Here is a 21,226-nt window from a genome sequence, read left to right as displayed (position 1 = left end):
AAAGCCACAAAAATATAGATCCGCTAAGCCTATAAATGAGAAAAAAGTGAGTATTATTATCAATTACATAATTCACTTCTTGAAAGGGTTGCCCTGCTTTGAACTGGATGGAACATCTCCAACGGCATTAATCCCCTTCTTGGGCCAATGGGTCGTTACCAATGCATGGAGCTTGTTTGAGATAGATCTAACTTCGGAGACACCTGTAGTATGTTGTACTGCTATGGCGGTCAATCTGTTGCTATTGATTCGTAATTCAGGCACAATGCTTTTGAAATCCATGCTATCCTTGTCAAGAAGGGACCAAGAGACTCATGATTTTTGCCTGGTTGCTTTCTATGTGAGAAAGTTGTGCTTACACTGAGCTCTGCTGCTGCAAAATACCATTGATCTGTAGTTGCATCCGCTCCTCTAGACGATGAAGATAAACCCCTTGCTCATATTGTGAATGGCTCAACCAGTGAATGCTCTCTCTATAGGAAACCTATGATGCCTCCGCTCTCTCACATGAGGGTTGAATTTTGAAGCATACTGTGTGGATGATACCTAATCCATCTACAATTTGCTTCTTTGTAGGTCCATCCCCACCTCGGGCAATGTGCTTGGCATTTCGTAAATTTTTGCCTGGGTCTCTCTCTGGGGTAGAAAATATCACCTCCGAAGAATCTCCTTCTGAGGTAAGCACATGCTCCATTACTGTAAGAATAAGATATATATTTAGCACCGGGTGATACATGTTTTTCTCTCTCTCTCTCTCTATTTTTCCCCTATCCACCTCTCTATACCTCCCTCTCCATGGTGCAAGGTGGCTATAGAGAGAGAAATAGCAAAAGCCTGTGTGCATCCTATGGCCATAGCAAAAGGTTGTTGACTTTCCTATGGGCATAATGTGAAATCGAGCAGGCTCCCGCACACACACACACACACAAAGGCTCTCTCTCTCTCTCTCTCTCTCTCTCTCTCTCTCTCTCTCTCTCTCTCATGCCAAAAGTTGTGCATTTCGAAAAGCAAAAAAAGTGCTTGAGAAGCTTCCTGTGTACGATGTTGTCTCTTGGAATGCACTGATTGTGGGATATGCCTAACTTGGTTAGGGCCAAGAGAGCGACTGCCCCACCTAATTCTTCTTTTCCATGAGCTCCCCCCCCCCTTTCCTCTCTCTCTCTCTCTCTTCGTCTCTCCCTTACTCATGTGTAGGCATATCCCACAATGAGTGCACTCCAAGAGACAACATCCGATAGAATAAGCTCATTGAAAGCACCTTTTGTGCTTTATGAAGTGCATGGCAATTGGCATACATGTCGACCAAGGCAATGCTAGAATTCAAGGTTTTTACACTAAATTTCTCTAGAGGTTGTAGGTTTTCTCAAGTTCAAATTTAAATTTAAAGGTAAATACCAAAATTTGTAAGTGGTAGGTTTTCTCAAGTTCAAATTTAAATTTAAAGGTAAATACCAAAATTTGTAAGTGGGATCAGAGCTCATTGCTTAAGCTCATTCAAAGCACTTTTTGTGCTTTATGAAGTGCTAGGTTCAAGATTGAGAAAAAATCATTTTTTTAAACATACAAAATTCCTTCCCTTGAACGTGCTCAGGGAAAATTCTAGCTCTGTGAGCCCCACCATCATCAAAGCTCCGTATCAATGCAAAATAGCGCATATAAGCTATTTTGCTATATTTCGACGCTAATTCGCATGCGCGACGATGCGTGACAATCTTTAGGCATGTGGGCACTAGGGAGTGTGCTCAAGGGCCATGACATTTGCCGTTTTGTTGTGCATTTCGGAAGGCACAAAAAGTGCTTGAGAAGCTTCCTGTGTAGGATGTCGTCGCTTGGAATGCATTGATTGTGGGATATGCCTAACTAGGTTAAGCATATTTCGGCGCTAATTCACATGCACGACGATGCATGACAGTCTTTAGGCATGTGGGCACTAGGGAGTGCGCTCAAGGGATAAGACATTTGCCGTTTTGTTGTGCATTTAAAAGTGCTTGAGAAGCTTCCTGTGTAGGATGTCGTCTCTTGGAATGCACTGATTGTGGGATATGTGTCTAACTTGGTTAGGGCCAAGAGAGTGGCTGCCCCACCTAATGCTTCTTGTCCATCAGCTCCATCATTTGAGTTTTTACACTATTTTTCTATATTTCGGGGCGGAATTTCTCGTTTTTCCCTTGCCTTCAACCGGCATTTTTGAAATTGTTTTGGGCACGATATTAAGCTGACTCCGACCGAGACACAGTTTTCCCAAACTTTGGTGCTTTGAATAGTGCCAATTTGTTGAGCCCCTACCGGTTTTTACACACTCTCTCTCTATTTCGGCGTTGATTCACATGCGCGACGATGCGTGACAGTCTTTAGGCATGTGGGCACTGGGGAGTGCGCTCAAGGGCCAGGACATTTTCCGTTTTGTTGTGCATTTTGGAAAGCACAAAAAGTGTTTGAGAAGCTTCCTGTGTAGGATGTCGTCTCTTGGAATGCACTGATTGTGGGATATGCCTAACTCGGTTAGGGCCAAGAGAGCGGCTGCCCCACCTAATGCTTCTTTGTTACCATATACATGTGGTAGTGATGTGTGTGAACACACTAGGACCGCCGGGGCATTTTTTCCCTCTTTAGGAGGTTTTTTCCCCCGTGCATTGTATATACGCCCATCACTCTAGGGCTATCTATCTTTCCATTGCACACTAAGTAACACACTCTCTATTGTGTGCCTTGAGCTTCCTTCGTCTTCTCCAAGCTGTGTGTGTTTCTCTGCAACCCTAATTCCAACAATTGGTATCAGAGCAGGTCACGTTCTCCCGGGCTTAGTCGCCAGCTGCTCCAGCACACGCCTGCTCACTTTCTCTGATTTCAGTGAGCTTTGGCAAGCGTTCGCAGGTCGACAAATATTTTGGGAGAGCTCAAAGAGCTTGGTCTGCTCAGAATTTTGATTTGGGCTCATTTCGGCCTCCGTTTCCACTACGGGCAGTACTGCACAGGTTATTTCGTCATTTTGTGCAGATTTTCTGTCAGTGCCGTTTTCTGCATAACAGGTGCCTTATAGTCTTCTACGGTTTGTGCTATATAGCACAAGTTGTTCCCGCTCCATTTCTCCTATTTTCGGGCAGTTTTCACATCAGGTGCAGCATTTACCATGGCTGACAACAACAACACAGATGTGTTCAAGATGTTTGCTGCTGAGGACAGGTTGGATGGGGACAACTACCCTATGTGGGCTTATATGATGCAACACGTTCTTGTGTCAAAAGGTGTCTGGAACATTGTGCAGGGCATTGATGTACGTCCTGGTTCTGAAGATGTAGGCGATATTGAGGATGTTGCAGGTCTTGCTGCAAGGATTGCAGCTGTTAGAGTTGTTTTGCCTACAGCAGAACAAGCTCGTTGGGATGTTAAGGATGCGCAGGCTCATGCATTGATTGCGTTGTCTGTGAAGCGCACCATTATTCCTCACATCCGTTCAGCAAAATCTGCAAAACAGGCTTGGGATATTCTAGCAGGTCTTTATGCAAGCCACAATGAGGCTAAAATTGCTTTGCTGCGTAAAGAGCTAGAGTCGAAGATTATGCATGAGGAAGATGATATGGACACTTTCCTTGCTAGTGTCAAGGATATCAATGAGCAACTCATTTCTGCAGGTGAAGTCATTTCTGACAGTTCCCTTGTGCAGACTGTTCTTGATGCCTTACCAGATTCCTACCAGACTTTTGCTAGTACTTGGAGACTGATGACCCAAGGAAATCCTGAAGTTGTCAAGTTTGATGCATTATGCACATTGCTGTTGCAAGAGTCACTTTCTAGAAAAAACAGGACTAGGCAGCGTGCAGTTGAACAGGCTTTTATTGCTTCTCAAAGAAAGGGTGGTAACAGTAATGCAGCCACTTCTTATGGTTCTGCTGCGAGTGGCAAAATTTCTGTTCCTAATGCTTCTGCTGGCAGCACTTCGTCTGGCAATTCTGGTGATAAGGGCAAAAAGAAGATGCGTTGCCATTATTGTAAAGCCAATGATCACTTGATCAAGTCGTGTCCTAAGTTGAAGGCCAAAGAGGCTAAGAAGAAAGAGGGTGGTTCCACTGCAAATGCTGGTTCCACTACAAATGCAGCCATTGTTGAGTCTTCTGTGAAAGGAGATTGTGATGCTGATGTTGATGCAGAATGGGCTTTTAGCGCAGAGTGCACTTACAATCCTGCTGTCCATGATGCATGCTTGTCAGTTGCTGCAGATTCACATGTGTGGTATTTCGACAGTGGTGCTACAAAGCACATTACCTCACATCGTGAATTGTTTACCTCTCTCGAGTCTGTCCCTCATGGGAATTCAGTCACTTGTGCCAACAACGCCTCTTATCCAGTTCAGGGAGTTGGAAAGATTGTGCTCACTGCTGCTAATGGCAGTTCCTTCACACTTGTTGATGCACTTTATGTACCTGGGATCAAGAAGAATCTCTTGTCTGTATCCGCACTTGCTAGACTTGGACTTGTAGTCAAATTTGTGGATGACAGATGTACAGTTCATGATCTCAGTTTTGGTGATGAAATTGTTGCATCTGGGCTTTTGTGCCGTGGGCTGTATAAGCTCACCTTGTATGACAAGTGTGGACAAAATTTTGCAAATGCTGTTGTAGATTCAAGGGCTATTTCAGATGCAAAACTTTGGCATGCACGTTTTGGTCATCTGAATTTTGCCAGTTTGCTGCGTTTGCAGAAATCTGATATGGTTGCTTCTTTGCCGCCTCTTGAAGCACCTATCAAACATGTTTGTGAAGGCTGTATTCTGGGTAAAATGCAGCGTTCTAAGTTTCCAAAGGATGGTTCAGTTAGGGCCACATGCAGGTTGCAGCTTGTGCATAGTGACGTTTGTGGGCCCATGCAAACTCCGTCCTTGGGCAATTACCTGTACTTCGTGACTTTCATTGATGATTACTCCAGGCATGCGTGGGTATTTCCGCTTAAAGCAAAGTCCGAAGTTTTTATGTGCTTCAAACAATTTTTGGCTATGGCTGAAAATGTCTCAAAATGTACTATGGGCACCCTCCGTTCCGATCGAGGGGGGGAGTATATGTCTCATGAATTTAATGCATTTCTGGCTAGTCGTGGGATAAAACACCAATGTACAGTGCCTTATACACCTCAGCAAAATGGTGTTGCTGAGAGGAAAAACAGGTCACTAACGGAAATGGCACGATGTATGGTCAAAAGTCAAGCTTTGCCGCATTCTTTTTGGCTTGAGGCCATCATGTGTGCCACTTATGTACTTAACAGGTGTCCTACGAAAGCTTTGCAGTCTATTACTCCATATGAAGCATGGCATGATAGAAAACCTTCTATTGAGCACATGCGTGTTTTTGGCTGTTTGGCATATGCTTTAGTGCCACAAGTGCAGCGCAGAAAATTGGATGATAAGGCTGTCAAATGTATTTTTGTTGGTTATAGTGCTGAAAGCAAAGGTTACAGGTTGTATCATCCGCAAACAAAACGTATTTTGGTTTCACGGGATGTAGTGTTTGTGGAAGATTCTGTTCAACCCTTGCTGTCATGTACTAGAGACAGTAATGTAAGCTCACAGGACATTTATGACACTTTGTTGCCTCTTTTCAGTGGTGGAAATACGAATGTAAGTTCCAATGAGGCAAATGTACAGCCTATGGGGGTTTCTGAAAATGTTTTAGAACAGCCTATTACTGATGCAGATGTACATGATGTACTTGATGAGGAAAGGGCTGAAAATGAGCAGGCTAGAGGTATGCCAAAATGGCTGGTGCACACTTTGCGTGACAGTAAATTGGATGCACCTTTATCTAGTCGTACTCGTTCAGGCTCTCGCCATGCATCTTATGCATCAGATTGTTATGCTTTGGCTGTGTCTAGTTTACATGATGTTGAGGAGCCTCTGTCTTTTGATGAAGCACAGAATTCAAAAATTGGATTGCTGCCATGAAATCAGAATATGATGCACTTATAGAGAATGACACATGGACTTTATGTGATTTGCCTCCTGGCAAAAAGGCCATTGGTACGAAGTGGGTTTACAAGTTGAAACGCAAGCCGGATGGTGAGATCGATCGCCATAAGGCTCGACTTGTTGCAAAGGGTTATGCACAACAAAAAGGCATAGATTATGAAGAGACTTTTGCTCCCACTTGTCGTATGACTACTGTGCGTTTTCTATGTGCATTGGCAGCTCATTTTGGTTGGGATGTACATCAATCAGACATTGTTACTGCTTTCTTGAATGGTGACATATTTGAGGAAGTTTATGTAACGCAGCCTCGCGGTTTTGTCATAAAAGGACAAGAGACAAAGTGTGCAAATGTAAGAAGGCTTTGTATGGGTTGAAGCAATCTCCTCGTGCTTGGTATGAGAAAGCTGACACTCATTTGGTTAAACGAGGCTTTCGTAACAGTCCAACAGAAAGCACATTGTATGTAAAGCGTGAGGATGATGTATTTCTCATTGTGGTTCTTTATGTTGATGATTTGCTGATCACTGGACCAAATGAGAGACATATTGCTGAATTTAAGGCTGATTTGAATGCTACTTTCAAGATGAAAGATTTGGGGCTGTTGCATCATTACTTGGGTATACAGTTCAAGCAGTGTGATGGTGGTATTGCCTTGTGTCAGAAAAGTTACATAGAGACATTGCTATGTAAGTTTGGACTTGAGGATTGCAAACCTATTGCCACTCCCATGGAAACAGGTTTGAAGTTGAGTCTACATGATGCTGGCGATCCTGCTGATGTCACTCTTTACCAAACTGCTGTTGGCTGCCTCATTTATGTATGCAACACGAGGCCAGATATTCAGTTTGCAGTATCGCAGGTCAGCAGATTTATGCATAGCCCAGGGTCTAAGCATTGGCAGGCTGTCAAGAGGATTTTCCGCTACCTTAGTGGCACTTTACATCTTGGCTTGTTTTATCCCAAGGGGGGATCATTGCCGCCAGACTTACATGCTTTTTCGGACTCAGATTGGGCTGGTTGTTTTGACACGCGAGTGTCCACAAGTGGTTTTTGTTTCATGCTTGGCAGTTCATGTATATCATGGTTGAGCAAGAAGCAACCTACTGTGGCCACTTCGAGTTGTGAGGCTGAGTACAGGGCAGTCTTCACAGCTACGGTTGAGTGTGTATGGCTCAGACGCCTTATGGCTGACTTGGGTGTTGGACAGGACACTGCCAACACTATCTACACTGACAGTCAGAGCGCATTGGCAGTTGCGAGGAACCCAGTTTTTCATGCTCGCACAAAGCACATTGAGGTGCATTACCACTATGTCAGGGAGAGGCTCTCAGCAGGAGAGATCAGCTTGGCTTATGTGCCAACACAGGACAACCTTGCAGATCTTTTCACAAAGGCATTGTCTCGTGAGAAGCTTGAAGCTTTCCGCAAAGCTTTGGGCTTACTCCCCTTTGTGGACTGATCCTGTCCTCAGGGCATGGCACTTCCCTTTACTCATGTGCCAGCTCTCGTTCACCGCATCACTCCAGGGGGGATTTGTTACCATATACATGTGGTAGTGATGTGTGTGAACACACTAGGACCGCCGGGGCATTTTTTCCCTCTTTAGGAGGTTTTTTCCCCCGTGCATTGTATATACGCCCATCACTCTAGGGCTATCTATCTTTCCATTGCACACTAAGTAACACACTCTCTATTGTGTGCCTTGAGCTTCCTTCGTCTTCTCCAAGCTGTGTGTGTTTCTCTGCAACCCTAATTCCAACATTCTTGTCCATCAGCTCCATCATTTGAGTTTTTACACTATTTTTCTATATTTCGGGGCGGAATTTCTCCTTTTCCCTTGCCTTCAACCGACATTTTTGAAATTGAGCTTAATATCGTGCCGGCCGTGCGACCCTTAAGCTGGTCACATAGGTCATTTTGTCCTTCCAAAGACGTTTAATATAGCATTTGTCGGCACAATACTTTCTCGAGTAGCGTCCAATGATGGTATCAATTTGGCCTTTTTCCGAAGACGTTTAATATAACATTTCATTTCACTTTTCAAAACCTGCCCCTTTTCTTTTCTTTTTGTACACAGACATGCTATTTTAAGCTTCATTTTGTTCATTTCATTTCTCTCTCTCTCTCTCTCTCTCTCTCTCTCTCTCTCTCTCTCTCTCTCTCTCTCTCTCACCCACACACACACACACAGGTTTATTTAATATAGCATTTCATTTCATTTCTCTCTCTCTCTCTCTCTCTCTCTCTCTCTCTCTCTCTCTCTCTCACACACACACACACATACACACACACACACACCCACCCACACACACACACACACACACACACAAAGACGCTAAATATTTCATTTCATTTCTCTCTCTCACATAGAGACGCTAAAACATTTCATTTCATTTCTCTCTCTCTCTCTCTCTCTCTCTCTCTCTCTCTCTCTCTCTCTCTCTCTCTCTCTCTCTCTCTCTGAGACGTCAGCGGCATAACATTCGTTCGATATAACATTTCATTTCATTTCTCTCTCTCTCTCTCTCTCTCTCTCTCTCTCTCTCTCTCTCTCTCTCTCTCACAGAGACGTCAGCGGCATAACATTCGTTCGATATAACATTTCATTTCATTTCTCTCTCTCTCTCTCTCTCTCTCTCTCTCTCTCTCTCTCTCTCTCTCTCTCTCTCTCTCTCTCTCTCTCTTCACCACAGGGCTGTCGCCGGCAGTGGCGGTCTTTAGCAAAGCGAGCTAGAGAGAGAGAGAGAGAGAGAGAGAGAGAGAGCACTGAGAGAGCACTGAGGTGAGGACGAAGCCGAGCCGCAGGTGATGACGAAGCTGAGCCGCTGAGCTAAAAAACAGAGCCCTTGCCGGTGAGGTTCGGAGCCGACGCGCAGTTTGAGGATGGCCGCTGAACTGAAGAACAGAGCCCTTGTCGTTGAGGATGGCCGCAGGTGATGAGGAGTGTGTGGAGCCCTTGCCGCTGAGACCTTCCAGCGCAAGCAGTAGCCACAGGTTGTGAGTAGTGTGTGGAGGCAGCAGAAGCCGTTGAGGTCTCTCTCTTGAGGATGACGAAGCAGCTGAGACCTTCCAGTGCAGGCAATAGCCGCAAGTTGTGAGCAGTGTGTGGAGGCAGCAGAAGCCGCTAAGGTCTCTCTCTTGAGGATGACCTCTCTCTCTCTCTCTCTCTTGAGGACTGCCGCGATGGCGATGAGGACGTCTTTGTCTCTCTCCACGATGAGGATGGCGTCTCTCTCTCTCTCTCTCTCTCTCTCTCTCTCTCTCTCTCTCTCTCTCTCTCTCTCTCTCTTGCCCCACTTTGATCACCTCCTCGCCAAGAGCGCCTACTCAAGAGGCGGCTGGCGGTGTTTTTTTTAAAACATTTTTTTGAACTGAGCCCGGCTGAGGTTTTTTGGAAGCGCCTGAGCCCTCACAGGTTGACACGTGGTGGGGGGGGGGGAACCGGAATCCCCTCCCCCATTATCTATTAGTATAGATGCATTGATCGCAAGGTATGTCCAACAAGGAAGGATGCGGAAGGTCTTAGAATGCATTGATTGGAGAGAGGTGCGGGCTATTTTCATGGGATGCAAAGAAAAGGTTTCTCTTTAGATGAAATCACATGTGTTCTTGTATTAGCTGCAGTCCTTAGGCTACATTGGTTTCAAGATATGTCTAGCAAGCCCATACACGTGCATAGTTAATCTCTTAGGATGTGTAAAGCTTTTGCACAAAGTTGTAGCCCCCTCCTTGGGGGAGCTTTGGTTGACATGTGCCAAATGTGGTTTTCTTCTCAAAACCCATCCCTTATTTATATCCTAGTAATCTTTGAGATACCTCTCTCACAAGGGAATCGCAGGAATTTCTACCTTGCCCCCCTTAGCTCATAAAATTAAGAGATGTGAACTCGAACCGCACTAAAGGGCAGGCATCGAGTTAGTAATGCTTCACGTAACCACTCTAGCAAACGCCTTGAAATGCGCTCAATCGCGAGCCATGCAATTAGAAAAAAACGTGCGCCTGTTTTTCCTCTGCGTGCTTCGACCTGCCTCCCCTCTCCCCTTCTCATCACCCTTAGCCTCTGTGCCCCCAGCGGCCAGCCTTCTCTTCTACCTGTTTGTAGCCTTTCCTCACTTGCTCTCCGTCTGTCTGATTCGCATCAATCCCGCAACCTCCACCTTCGCCTTTTTCCAACACAGTACGACATCTATTTAAGATTGGTTGCAATTTCTTTTTCTACAATTGGGTACCCCCTACTTTGAGAGAGAGAGAGAGAGATCAAAATACTAAAATATCCAAAAGGAGGGAGAATTGAGGATACACTCCGAAGCCACCTCGTTTAAGTCATAAGAAAGGCATACAAAATATACAAAACCTAGTCAATATGAGAGATGAGCATCTCAGCGTTGTGGTATAGATGTGAAGCTTGTCTCTCGGTTATTCATCTTCCCATTTGCTAATATTTAGTATGGCCAATGGAGCATGAACGCAACAAGCTATAGGTTATATTTGGAAATTTCACTCCTTAGTTTCTAATGTGATGTCGGATGAACTATTCCTCTTTCAACGAATAGATCCAGTCGGATCGAAGCGTGGAGAGTCCCCTTCTGGTGGATTAGAAATAGTGATTGAGGCCCTCCAAGCTTTTCGGCTTTCATAAAGTGGGTGGTCCTTTCCCGTTCGTTCAAAAACTCCTTTCGTTTCTCTGTCTTTATTTGCTCACCCGCAGTTGGTTGGACCTACGGTCCAAATTCAAAGTTTTTCATTAATTTGCTACCAAGATTCCATCCACCTAAACTTTTCTAATCTGTTAAACAACCTAGGGGTTGTTCCCACTACCTAGTACACGTCTCTCTCTCTCTCTCTCTCTCTCTCTCTCTCTCTCTCTCTCTCAGCCTGCACTCTCCCTCTTTTACCATGCCACCTAATCCTTGTGCTTGAGAAAGTAAACCCATACTTTCCTCGAGTAATCATCTATAAATGTCATAAAGTAAGAAGCTCCCCCTAGAGATAGGTTAGGCATAGGTCCACACAAATCACTATGAACAAGTGCCAACTGTGTATCTCTTCTACTGCTTCTATGCTTATGTGGCTGCTGTGTTTGCTTACCATACAGACAATGTTCACAGAATTCAAAATCATTAAATGAAAAGCCAGGCAAATAACCAGAACGAGACAAGATTTCCATTCCCTTCTTGGACATATGTCCTAACCGGCTATGCCACAAAGAAACGTTCGACTGCTCGGTTACATTGATTACATTTTTAGAGACATTTGATACATAAATCATGTAAAGTCCTCCAGACTTTACTCCATGTGCTACTGTCATAGAACCCTTGGATATCTTCCACATGTTCTGTCCAAAAGTGGTGACGTAGCCAGCATCATCAAGTAAACCTGTGCTGATCAATCTCTTTGTAATTGCGGGAACGTCTCACATTCTTCAGTGTGAAAGAAGAGCCATTCTGAAACTTCAATTGAACATCTCCAACACCTAAGATCTCACATGTCTGCCCATTGCCTAGCCGAACATGATCTTTAGTGGGCACATAAGAGGTAAACCACTCCTTGTTTGGAGACACATGAAGTGATGCCCTTGAGTCTATAATCCAGTCACTTAGTGCATTTCCATCAGATGCTGTAAGAAGAGTTGAGTCCATTGTATTCTTCAAGAAGTAGATGTCTCCTGACACTAGACTGTCATCCACTGCAACAGTGTTTGTCACATTTATTTCTTGAATCTTCACTGAGGACTTGTTCTTCTCACCATGGTCTTCAGATTTCTCTTTGCCTTTTTCTGCTTTCCATTCTCTGTAGTCTCTTTTCATGTGACCCTTCTTGCCACAATGGCAGCATTCTATGTCACTCTTGCCTTTAGCACTGCGGGACTTGCTACGAGACTGATTCCTCTTTCCACCTTTGTACTTTTCTTTGGTCCTTCCCCTGACAACTAAGGCTGTTCCTTTGCCTTTGTCCATTGTCTTTCTATTGGTTTCTTCAGTAAGCAGACTTCCTTCTACACCTGCTATGTTCAAACCATCTGGAGGTGCAGAATTACTCAAAGCTGTGCGAAAAGTGTCCCAACTTTCCGGCAATGTGATCAACAGGAACATAGCTCTAACAGGTTCATCAAACTTGACACCTTGAGCTGACAACTGACTATAGATTGTGTTGAATTCATTCAGATGATTGGACATAGGATTTCCTTCTTTCATCTTCAAGTCAACAAGCTTCTTAAGCCAGTATACATGTGAAGCTGCACTCTGCTTCTCATAAAGATCACTCAGCTTTAACCATGCTTGATAAGCCGACATCTCGTCTGCTACATTGAAGTAAACGCTTTCTGCCAAAGTCAGCATAATGGTAGAAAGTGTCAATTCATCCATTTCGCTCCATTCATCTTCGTCCATATCTTCTGGTTTTATCCCCTTGAGCTTTATAGGTTTTATCTGCTTCTTTTGTACCAACATGTGCCAAATTTGCTTCTTCCACAATGGGAAATTGGTTCCATCCAGCTTCTTGATATTGTAAAGAGCAGTGTCCTGTGATCCAGCCATAGCTACGCTTCACAATAGTTTACTTTTCTGGGAATAATTCGACAGAGTTTCCCCTGTAAACTGACCTCTGAACCAATATCAACCTGTCAAACGAACCAAAAAAGCTTCAGATTCTGCAGAAATTTTGGCAGAGTCTCCTTTGTAAAATGGCTCCGGTGTACTAAAAACAGCTCAAAAAACACAGTCTCTCTGACACTGTAAGCTATGGGTAAACCTGTCCTGCACCTGTACTGTCTCTGACTGTCCTGTCACTAGCCTGTAAGCATAGACTGTGACAATGCCTCAACGGCAGTAAAGCAAAGATGCAATCCCAACTGTCTAACTCACAGTCAATGCATCCTAGCTGCCTATCTAAGGGTGCTCGAGGGATCGCTCCAAGACCTGTATCACCGAAAGAATCTCAACATTCGAGAATCCCCCAGCTCAATAAAACCTCACTAGACCCTCAACAAAGGCTGCAGTAAATCTGACAGTACATAGACTTCCCACAAAGTCATACATCCACAAATTTCCCACTATATGCTGTAACCGCTGCAGCAGTTGTTTGCTGCGTGACTCACAGCCAGCAAACCCTCAACAGACATACATCATCTCTGACAATACATCCCATGTGGAAGTACCTGCAATGTCAGGATGAAATCTGGAATATCAAGTAGCAAACACAAGCTACCTGATAAACTAGTGGATGTCGCCTACAGTCTGTGTGTAGATGCGCCCGTGTCGTATGTGACACGCCTCCAAGAACTGTGAGCCGTCCTTCGATGTGTAGACAGCCACAAATGAACACTCTGGGAGTGTCGATATCCTCAGCACATGCAGTCGTAGGCCGAAAAACCCCAAATTTGCAGAGTCGGATTTGCATTCGCTGAGACCACGTAGTCGAAAATGGCCTGCGCAGACCTTTGTCGAAGCCGAACGGTGGCCGAGATGACCTCATAATGAAATTTTGAGAACACCGAGCCCTTCGACTTCTCCCATGAGATTTGGGGCCGTGTCTTCGCCTGTCGAATTTCACTCCAATATGAGTTGGTGACTCTAGCCTCCTGCAGTGCTGTCCCGAGCCTCGATCTGAGCTCTGATACCAGTTGAAGGAGTACGAGCGGAAGTGCGACGCGAGAGAGAGTGCGAGAAGAAGAGCCGGACGATATGGTGAACTCGCTCTACTGTAATGTGTAGAGCATAGTGAGTTCTTATTAGGTTTTTACAAAAGAATATGTGTACATACCTGGCGGCCCGCCCACTTACCTATGCGACCACATTGGGTTTTATACCCCATGTCTGCCCGCTCGAGGTCATGCACCGCATCTCATCTTTTTCGCACAAATATAAATCTCTCTCTCTCTCTCTCTCTCTCTCTCTCCTCATATCGATCTTTGAGGTCTCTTGGGATTGTTCCTCTAGGGAAATTGCCAAAATACCCCTCTAATTTGTGGAAATTCTGAAAATACCCCTCAAATTGCGCTTAATCTAATTTGGTTGGATTGTAATTTGTCACAAAAGGAAATTAGGTCTAAAGTCATTCATCTCCAGAGCTTACATAATCAACTCAAATTCTAGTTTTAGCATCTTGTATTGATAGAAAATTAGTCTTCTTATGTAAAGCTACAAAGTTTTTATCTTTGGAGAAATTTAATCTCACAACCTTAGGGGTATTTTTGGAATTTTGGAAAAATTGAAGGACATTTTCTGAATTTATGAAATTTGAGGGATATTTTTGGGAATTTTCACAAATTAGAGGGGTAATTTTCCCTTTGAAGGGAATTTTCCCGGACACTCTGGAGAGAGAGAGAGAGAGAGAGAGAGTATGGCCAAATTCCAATTTCTCTCCTGTCGTGTTGATGGCGCAGACGCCAGAGCATGACGCAAGCTAGGAGTCAGTCCCGCCTCAGCCAACTATCATCGCTCACTCTTGAGTCTTGCTGCCCTCACAACACTGGCATGTCTGTGTAGTGCTCCCAGGGACAACCTGGTCACCTCTGTGGTTCCTTCGCTCTCAATCTGCTGGTCCCTCGCCCTAATACTTAAGGGTTTGAAACTTTGAAGTTGAATAAATCTTGCCCTCAAGGTTTGGGGTGCAGGTGTGGGCAACCTCGACCTACAAATTGACTCCAGGGGAATCCTTGGCAAGTAGGTCCCTTAATGCTCCCTCTGGGCATCGACCTCATAAATGGACGTGCACCCAGATCCACAAAGAAAAGGAGGCGCGCTGAAGGGCGGGGTTTGCAGTACTGCACACCAATAGTAGTCGGATTGCAGTGCAGCGCTCCAGCAGTTGTTTATACTCGTGGAACAGGCGCGGTAATATACTCTAGTGAGAGCAGACTCGCAGGCTCACGGCCAGGTCCTCCAAGATATAGGTGAGTGGGGACATAACAGAATTTACTATAGGAAGAGAAGATTTCAACAAAGGAAAATATTTTTACCGACCTAAATTCAGCAATAAAAAGAGATAGTGATTGAGTGAGTGTGTGTGTGTGTGTGTGTGTGTGTGTGTGTGTGTGTGAGAGAGAGAGAGAGAGAGAGAGAGAGAGAGACGTTGACTTACCGGACCATGAATCACTACACAAAGGAGAGAGAGATCTAGAAACTTTGAACAGACATATCGATAATGCAAATATACAGCATTAGCAAAGCTCTAGCATTACTGCGCACCAGCAGCGGCAACAACAACCCGCTTGACTAGCAGGATCTCCAAAGCATAAATTAGAGAGGCACACTCGGCGCATGAGCTGGACTCGCAGCAGTACTTGAGAAGCTTTGTCACTATGGCTACCTGCACAAATACCTCAGCTCGTGCATGCCTCTTGACCACCTTCATCCTAGCCATGGCTTCGCTCTGAGGCTTCCTATGTTCTTTCACCCCTTCCCATCCATCCTCAGCCCACCTGCAATATTGCACCACCGCAAGCTGGCCGAGTTACCACCTCTCTCGACCCTCCTTCTGTCACTTCAGAGCATGCTGCCTTGTACAACTTCAAAGAAGAGGCCTCATCTCTCCCTTTCAAGGCGATATGCATGTTGACAACATGAGCTCTGTAGAATACCTTTGCGATGGAGGTCGCCCTGCTCATAGGAGTGCTCTCTCTCTCTCTCTCTCTCTCTCTCTCTCTCTCTCTCTCTCTCTCTCAAGTGCTACTATCATGGCGGATCGGCGGATACACCAGAAGCTTTCTCCTGTTGCTGACACGTGGGCGAGGGGAGGGGCCGAAATCCCTTCCCCCATTAGCTTGCCTTCAAGTAAACAGAAAATTTACACAGCTTTTAGAGCAATTACCGGCAAAAGCTTCAAATTTGGACTTAAAGCCCGGGAGAATTTAAAGTTTGGCCTTACTTTCACCGATTGAGGAAAATGTATTTTTCTAGCCCTGGCTCGCACATGCAATCAGCAAAGAGGTCGTTCGTTTGTTTGCGCTTTTGAATGCCCCACCATGATGAAAGAGTCGCCCCCCTCACCCTCCCCCCGGTTCGAGCGTCGTTCAAGAGGCAAGAAAGGAGCTGCATTGCGCGAGCATCTCGAAGACCCGTTTTCTTTTGCACTGCAACTTTTTGCAGAGGTGATCAGAGAGGGATGCCTTGGACTTAGAGTCTGAGAGAATTTAAAGTTTGGCCTTACTTTCACCAATTGAGGAAAATGTATTTTTCTAGCCCTAGCTCACACATGCAGTCAGCCAAGAGGTTGTTCGTTTTGTCTGCCTTTTTTAACGCCCCACCGTGATGAAAGCGTCGCCCCCTCACCCTCCCCCCGGTTTGAACGTCGTTCAAGAGGCAAGAAAGGAGCTGCACTGCGCGGGCATCTCGGAGAACCGTTTTCTTTTGTACTACATCATTTTTGCAAAGGTGATCGGAGAGGGACATCCTCAAGCATGTTCGCAAGCTATCAATCAAAGGGCGATGGTGGAGATCGTGGCCGGCTGGTCAGTTTTTCGATGCATTTGTGTGCCCTCGTTGTGCAGCATCCTTGCACAAAAATCCAACATTGAATATCTGCGATTCTGCATGGTCTGTCTCCAGTGTCCGGGAAAAATCATTTTTCCAAACTTACAAAATTGCTTTCTTTGAATTTGCCAATAGGAGATTTCACAAAAATGGCTTATTTTTTCCATTTTTACCACTATTTTTCTCTATTTTGGGGCGAAATATTTCCTTTTTCCCTTGACCGCAACCGGCATTTTTGAAATTGAACACAACAACTCTGTGTGTGTGTGTGTGTGTGTGTGTGTGTGTGTGTGTGTGCCGTGCGTACAGTAAAGCAGGCTGTTGTATGAATACAGCCTTATCTTAGTGCCCCCTCCCCCCAAATTCCCAATATCAGGCGGCTCGCTTTCCCACTCTCTCTCTCTCTCTCTCTCTCTCTCTCTCTCTCTCTCTTTGTCGAGAAGGCGGGGCCTGTATCTCGCTCGTCAGGGGAATTGTACATTAAAGGGCATTTTGGGAATTTATGACCAAATAAGGGGGGGTATTTTGGGAATTTCCACAAATTAGACGGGTATTTTACCAATTTAATACTCTTTTTTTTGCCAAAAAATACTCTCTCTCCTCTCTAATACATAAATGGGTCTATTTTGGCATTCTGTAGACGTCAATATGACATTACATTTCATCTCTCTCTCTCTCTCTCTCTCTCTCTCTCTCAACATAAAACAATTAAATGCAAAAAACTAACAAACATTTAGCTTAAAACATTTTGCTTACCTGGTAGCCCGGGCTGAGGATTCGCTGCACCACCCGCCCACTCGAGCCCTGCAATGAGCAAGTAAATGCTCTCTCTCTCTCTCTCTCTCTCTCTCTCTCTCTCTCTCTCTCTCTCACACACACACACACACACACACACACACACACACGCGCACGCACGCGTGGGCTGTCATCTCTCTCTCTCTCTCTCTCTCTCTCTCTCTCTCTCTCTCTCTCTCTCTCTCTCTCTCTCTCTCTCACACACACACACACACACACGCGCGCGCGCGCGTGCACGCACGCATGCACACGCATGGGCTGCCAGGTTCTCACAATGTTGAAACAACGCTTCCAGGTGGTCCTGTGCGAGCATGGGGAGATGTCCTGTGCTCACAATGCTAGAAGGAGAGAGAGCCTTCGGTTGCCGACTGTGATCGTGGAGGCTCAATGAAAGTTGTGTACAGGGCAAGGAGAAAACTCGAGCAGCTCTCGTAGGTATTGACTCATGACAGGCCTGGCCCATATCAACGTCTTGCTTAAGCCGCATGCCTTCAAGATGCAAGCGTTGGTGATTGATTGCCCTTGCTTCGCATCGGAGCTGAAGGCCTGGCCCATATCAACGTCTTGCTTAATGCCACATCTTCAAGATGCAAGCGTAGGCGCAGATTGACTGCCCTTGCTTCGCATCGGAGCTAAAGGGGCCTACACACACACACACACACAGGGAGGAAGTCGATATCCTCACATCCTGCAGGTAGTCGATATCCTCACATCCTGCAGGTACCTTTGCTTGCTCTCTCTCTCTCTCTCTCTCTCTCTCTCTCTCTCTGGGCGATGGAGTCAGTTGGAGGCACAATGAGTTGCTCGGCTCTCTCTCTCTCCCCCTCTTTCTCTCTCTGCGCTCGCATGTGTGCTCACGGCTTGGAAGCTGGATCTAAGCATTGAATAAGCCAAGGGACCGCGTGGCTACTTTAACACAATAAGCCAGGTGTAGGCTAGGCGGCACCTCTCAGTCATATTCTCTCTCTCTCCCCCACAACGGTTAGGCTGCGAGGCACACATAACCGGAGTTGGCTGCTCGTTGTTCACTGTTCACGCAAGGCACGCTGCCTGCCTTTGCCGGAGCAAGGAAATGCCGCCATGTGGCAGGGGGGAGCGGGAATCCCCTCCCCCTTTATCTATTAGTATGGGAATTTATGACCAAATAAGGGGGTATTTTGGGAATTTCCACAAATTAGACGGGTATTTTACCAATTTAATACTCTTTTTTTGCCAAAAAATACTCTCTCTCTCCTCTCTAATACATAAATGGGTCTATTTTGGCATTCTGTAGACGTCAATATGACATTACATTTCATCTCTCTCTCTCTCTCAAAACATAAAACAATTAAATGCAAAAAACTAAAAAACATTTAACTTAAAACATTTTGTTTACCTAGTAGCCCGGGCTGAGGATTCGCTGCACCACCCGCCCACTCGAGCCCTGCAATGAGCAAGTAAATACTCTCTCTCTCTCTCTCTCTCTCTCACACACACACACACACACACACATACACGCACGCACGCGTGGGCTGCCATCTCTCTCTCTCTCTCTCTCTCTCTCTCTCTCTCTCACACACACACACACACACACACACACACAGCACAAATACACACACACGCGCACGCACGCATGCACACGCGTGGGCTGCCAGGTTCTCACAATGTTGAAACAACGCTACCAGGTGGTCCTTTGCGAGCATGGGGAGACGTCCTATGCTCACAATGCTAGAAGAAGAGAGAGCCTTCGGTTGCCGACTGTGATCGTGGAGGCTCAATGAAAGTTGTGTACAGGGCAAGGAGAAAACTCGAGCAGCTCTCGTAGGTATTGACTCATGACAGGCCTGGCCCATATCAACGTCTTGCTTAAGCTGCATGCCTTCAAGATGCAAGCGTTGGTGATTGATTGCCCTTGCTTCGCATCGGAGCTGAAGGCCTGGCCCATATCAACGTCTTGCTTAATGCCACATCTTCAAGATGCAAGCGTAGGTGCAGATTGACTGCCCTTGCTTTGCATCGGAGCTAAAGGGGCCCAGAGACACACACACACACACACACAGAGAGAGAGAGAGAGAGAGAGAGAGAGAGAGAGAGAGAGAGAGAGAGAGAGAGAAGAGAGAGAGAGAGAGAGAGAGAGAGAGAGAGAGGGAGGGAGGGAGGAAGTCGATATCGTCACATCCTACAGGTACCTTTGCTCTCTCTCTCTCTCTCTCTCTCTCTCTCTCTCTCTCTCTCTCTCTCTCTCTCTCTCTCTCTCTCTCTCTCTCTCTCTGTGGGCGATGGAGTCAGCTGGAGTCACAATGAGTTGCTCGGCTCTCTCTCTCTCCCTCTTTAACTTTGTGCTTGAAAAATGTGCTTTCCCTGCTATGTTAGTGTTCCCATCTTTGTCCGAACTCAACGTACTGCTCTTTGTGTCGAATGATTGGTTGTCCTAATCCGTCCATTGCGGTTTCTCTTTCTTTTATAATATGTATATATGTGTGTGTGTAGACAAAGTTCTCTTACTTTGCTTTAATATTTTGTTTTTTTTATTACCATTGAGCGCGGTGAAGATAGTAAGGAGAAACTATACACATATCATGTATTTACAACTGTACATTGTTGTACATTACACCCTCGAGGGGCGATCGTGAGAACCTACTCCCCAATAGGAAAGGAGGAAACGTCTTGAGGTCAATTCTCCTTGTTGGATAGATCTTTAAAGTCTCTTGGGATAGTTTCCTACAAAGTTAAAATACTCTTCTTCTCTCTCTTCAAAAGGTGCCTATGCCCTGTGGAAATCTGACTTCTTGAGATCGTGTGGCCTCGCATTGTCGAGATGCTTGTTTGGCCCCGCTTCTGGATGTGTAGCCGAAAGTGACCTTGAATCGGTATAGTGTAGCTGACTTCTTTGTAATATAGTAGGTGAACGCATAGTGGGAGAGATCATCTATGAATGAGAGCATACATTTATTTTTGGAAAGAGAAGGGGATAGATGCTCTAACCCTTGAGCACAAAAAGGGCTTGGGATTGGTACCTCTAGTAGTGCTATCTCTATTGTAGTTTTGCACCCTATCCCTTGTTTCCAATACACTTCAAATTTCATGCAGTAATTTTTTCCTTATTGCTCAGTTCGAACCTAATGGCTAAGAGTTGTTGGATCGTGGTCACCTCATAGTTTCTATTTGTTTCTTGTTTAGTTCCACTCAAATAAGTCGAGGTGTAATACTCTTGGCCTTGTACATGAGAAGGTATCCATGCTAATTCTCTTTCTTCAATTTCTTCCTCAAGTGGGTTGTCAAAAATAGAGATCATCTTTACCGGCACTACATTGTCCCCCTGAAGTGGAGAGGACCCTGGAATTCTTAAGACATCCTTCTTCATCATGACTAAGTTCTCGAAGGAAGGGCCTTTGCATCAATAGTTGCCAAGATGTGCATCTAATTCATCTTCTAGAAAAGGCTAGGAGGCGTAACCATCATCTCTACGTGTATCCTTGCCTAGCTCTTTTCCAAGTAGAGATCCTATCCATCCCTTGTACCTCAAAGAGTCAAAAGTTATTATCTCCCTTGTCTGCAATCTTGGTTTTTTTACTAAGGAGAGAACTGCCAGACTCAAAGTTAGCAATTAGAAGCTTATTTAAGCCCCTATAATCATGGGTGATCAAATTGCATGGTCAACTCATCATGACAAAGATAAAGGCAAATGTGACCCCAACCTTGAATGACCATCAGTTGCCTCATGAATCGTCTTCCTAGGATTATCTTATGGTTAAGGTCTCTACAAATTTCTACGATGGCAAATGTGTCCATGTATTTCACATTGACTGAAGAAAGCCGGAGCAAAACACCTCTATAGCTTGGCCTCTCTGCCAGTTCGCGATCACAAACCTATCCACTCAAACACCTGCAACTACAACTCCAAAGGTTACATCTAGCTATCAACCCAAGCCCTCGGCCATAAGGCTTTACAAACTCCTGTAGGGGACACCCTTGCAATTGGTAGGTTCCCTCTACAGCCCTGTACCACAACCCTCAGCACCTA

The 21,226-nt window shown here is 45.3% G+C and overlaps 1 protein-coding gene across 1 annotated transcript in view; it reads right to left on the bottom strand.

Moving 5' to 3' along the window:
• The window catches only part of LOC147457306 (uncharacterized), a 32,581-nt gene extending 14,511 nt beyond the window's left edge, over positions 1-18,070 (bottom strand). The window contains exons 1-2 of the mRNA XM_086513565.1: positions 17,497-18,070; positions 17,185-17,232 (exon numbers count right to left, since the gene is read on the bottom strand). The gene's annotated coding sequence lies outside the window, so the exon portion shown is untranslated. The remainder of the gene's footprint in view (positions 1-17,184; positions 17,233-17,496) is intronic.
• Between the last annotated feature and the right edge of the window lie 3,156 nt (positions 18,071-21,226).

Source organism: Adiantum capillus-veneris, chromosome 5, assembly GCF_014529385.1.
Source record: "Adiantum capillus-veneris isolate H3 chromosome 5, ASM1452938v2, whole genome shotgun sequence".
Taxonomy (NCBI): domain Eukaryota; kingdom Viridiplantae; phylum Streptophyta; class Polypodiopsida; order Polypodiales; family Pteridaceae; genus Adiantum; species Adiantum capillus-veneris.
Note: the sequence above shows the minus strand (reverse complement) of the source record. Positions and strands in the feature narration are given on the sequence as shown.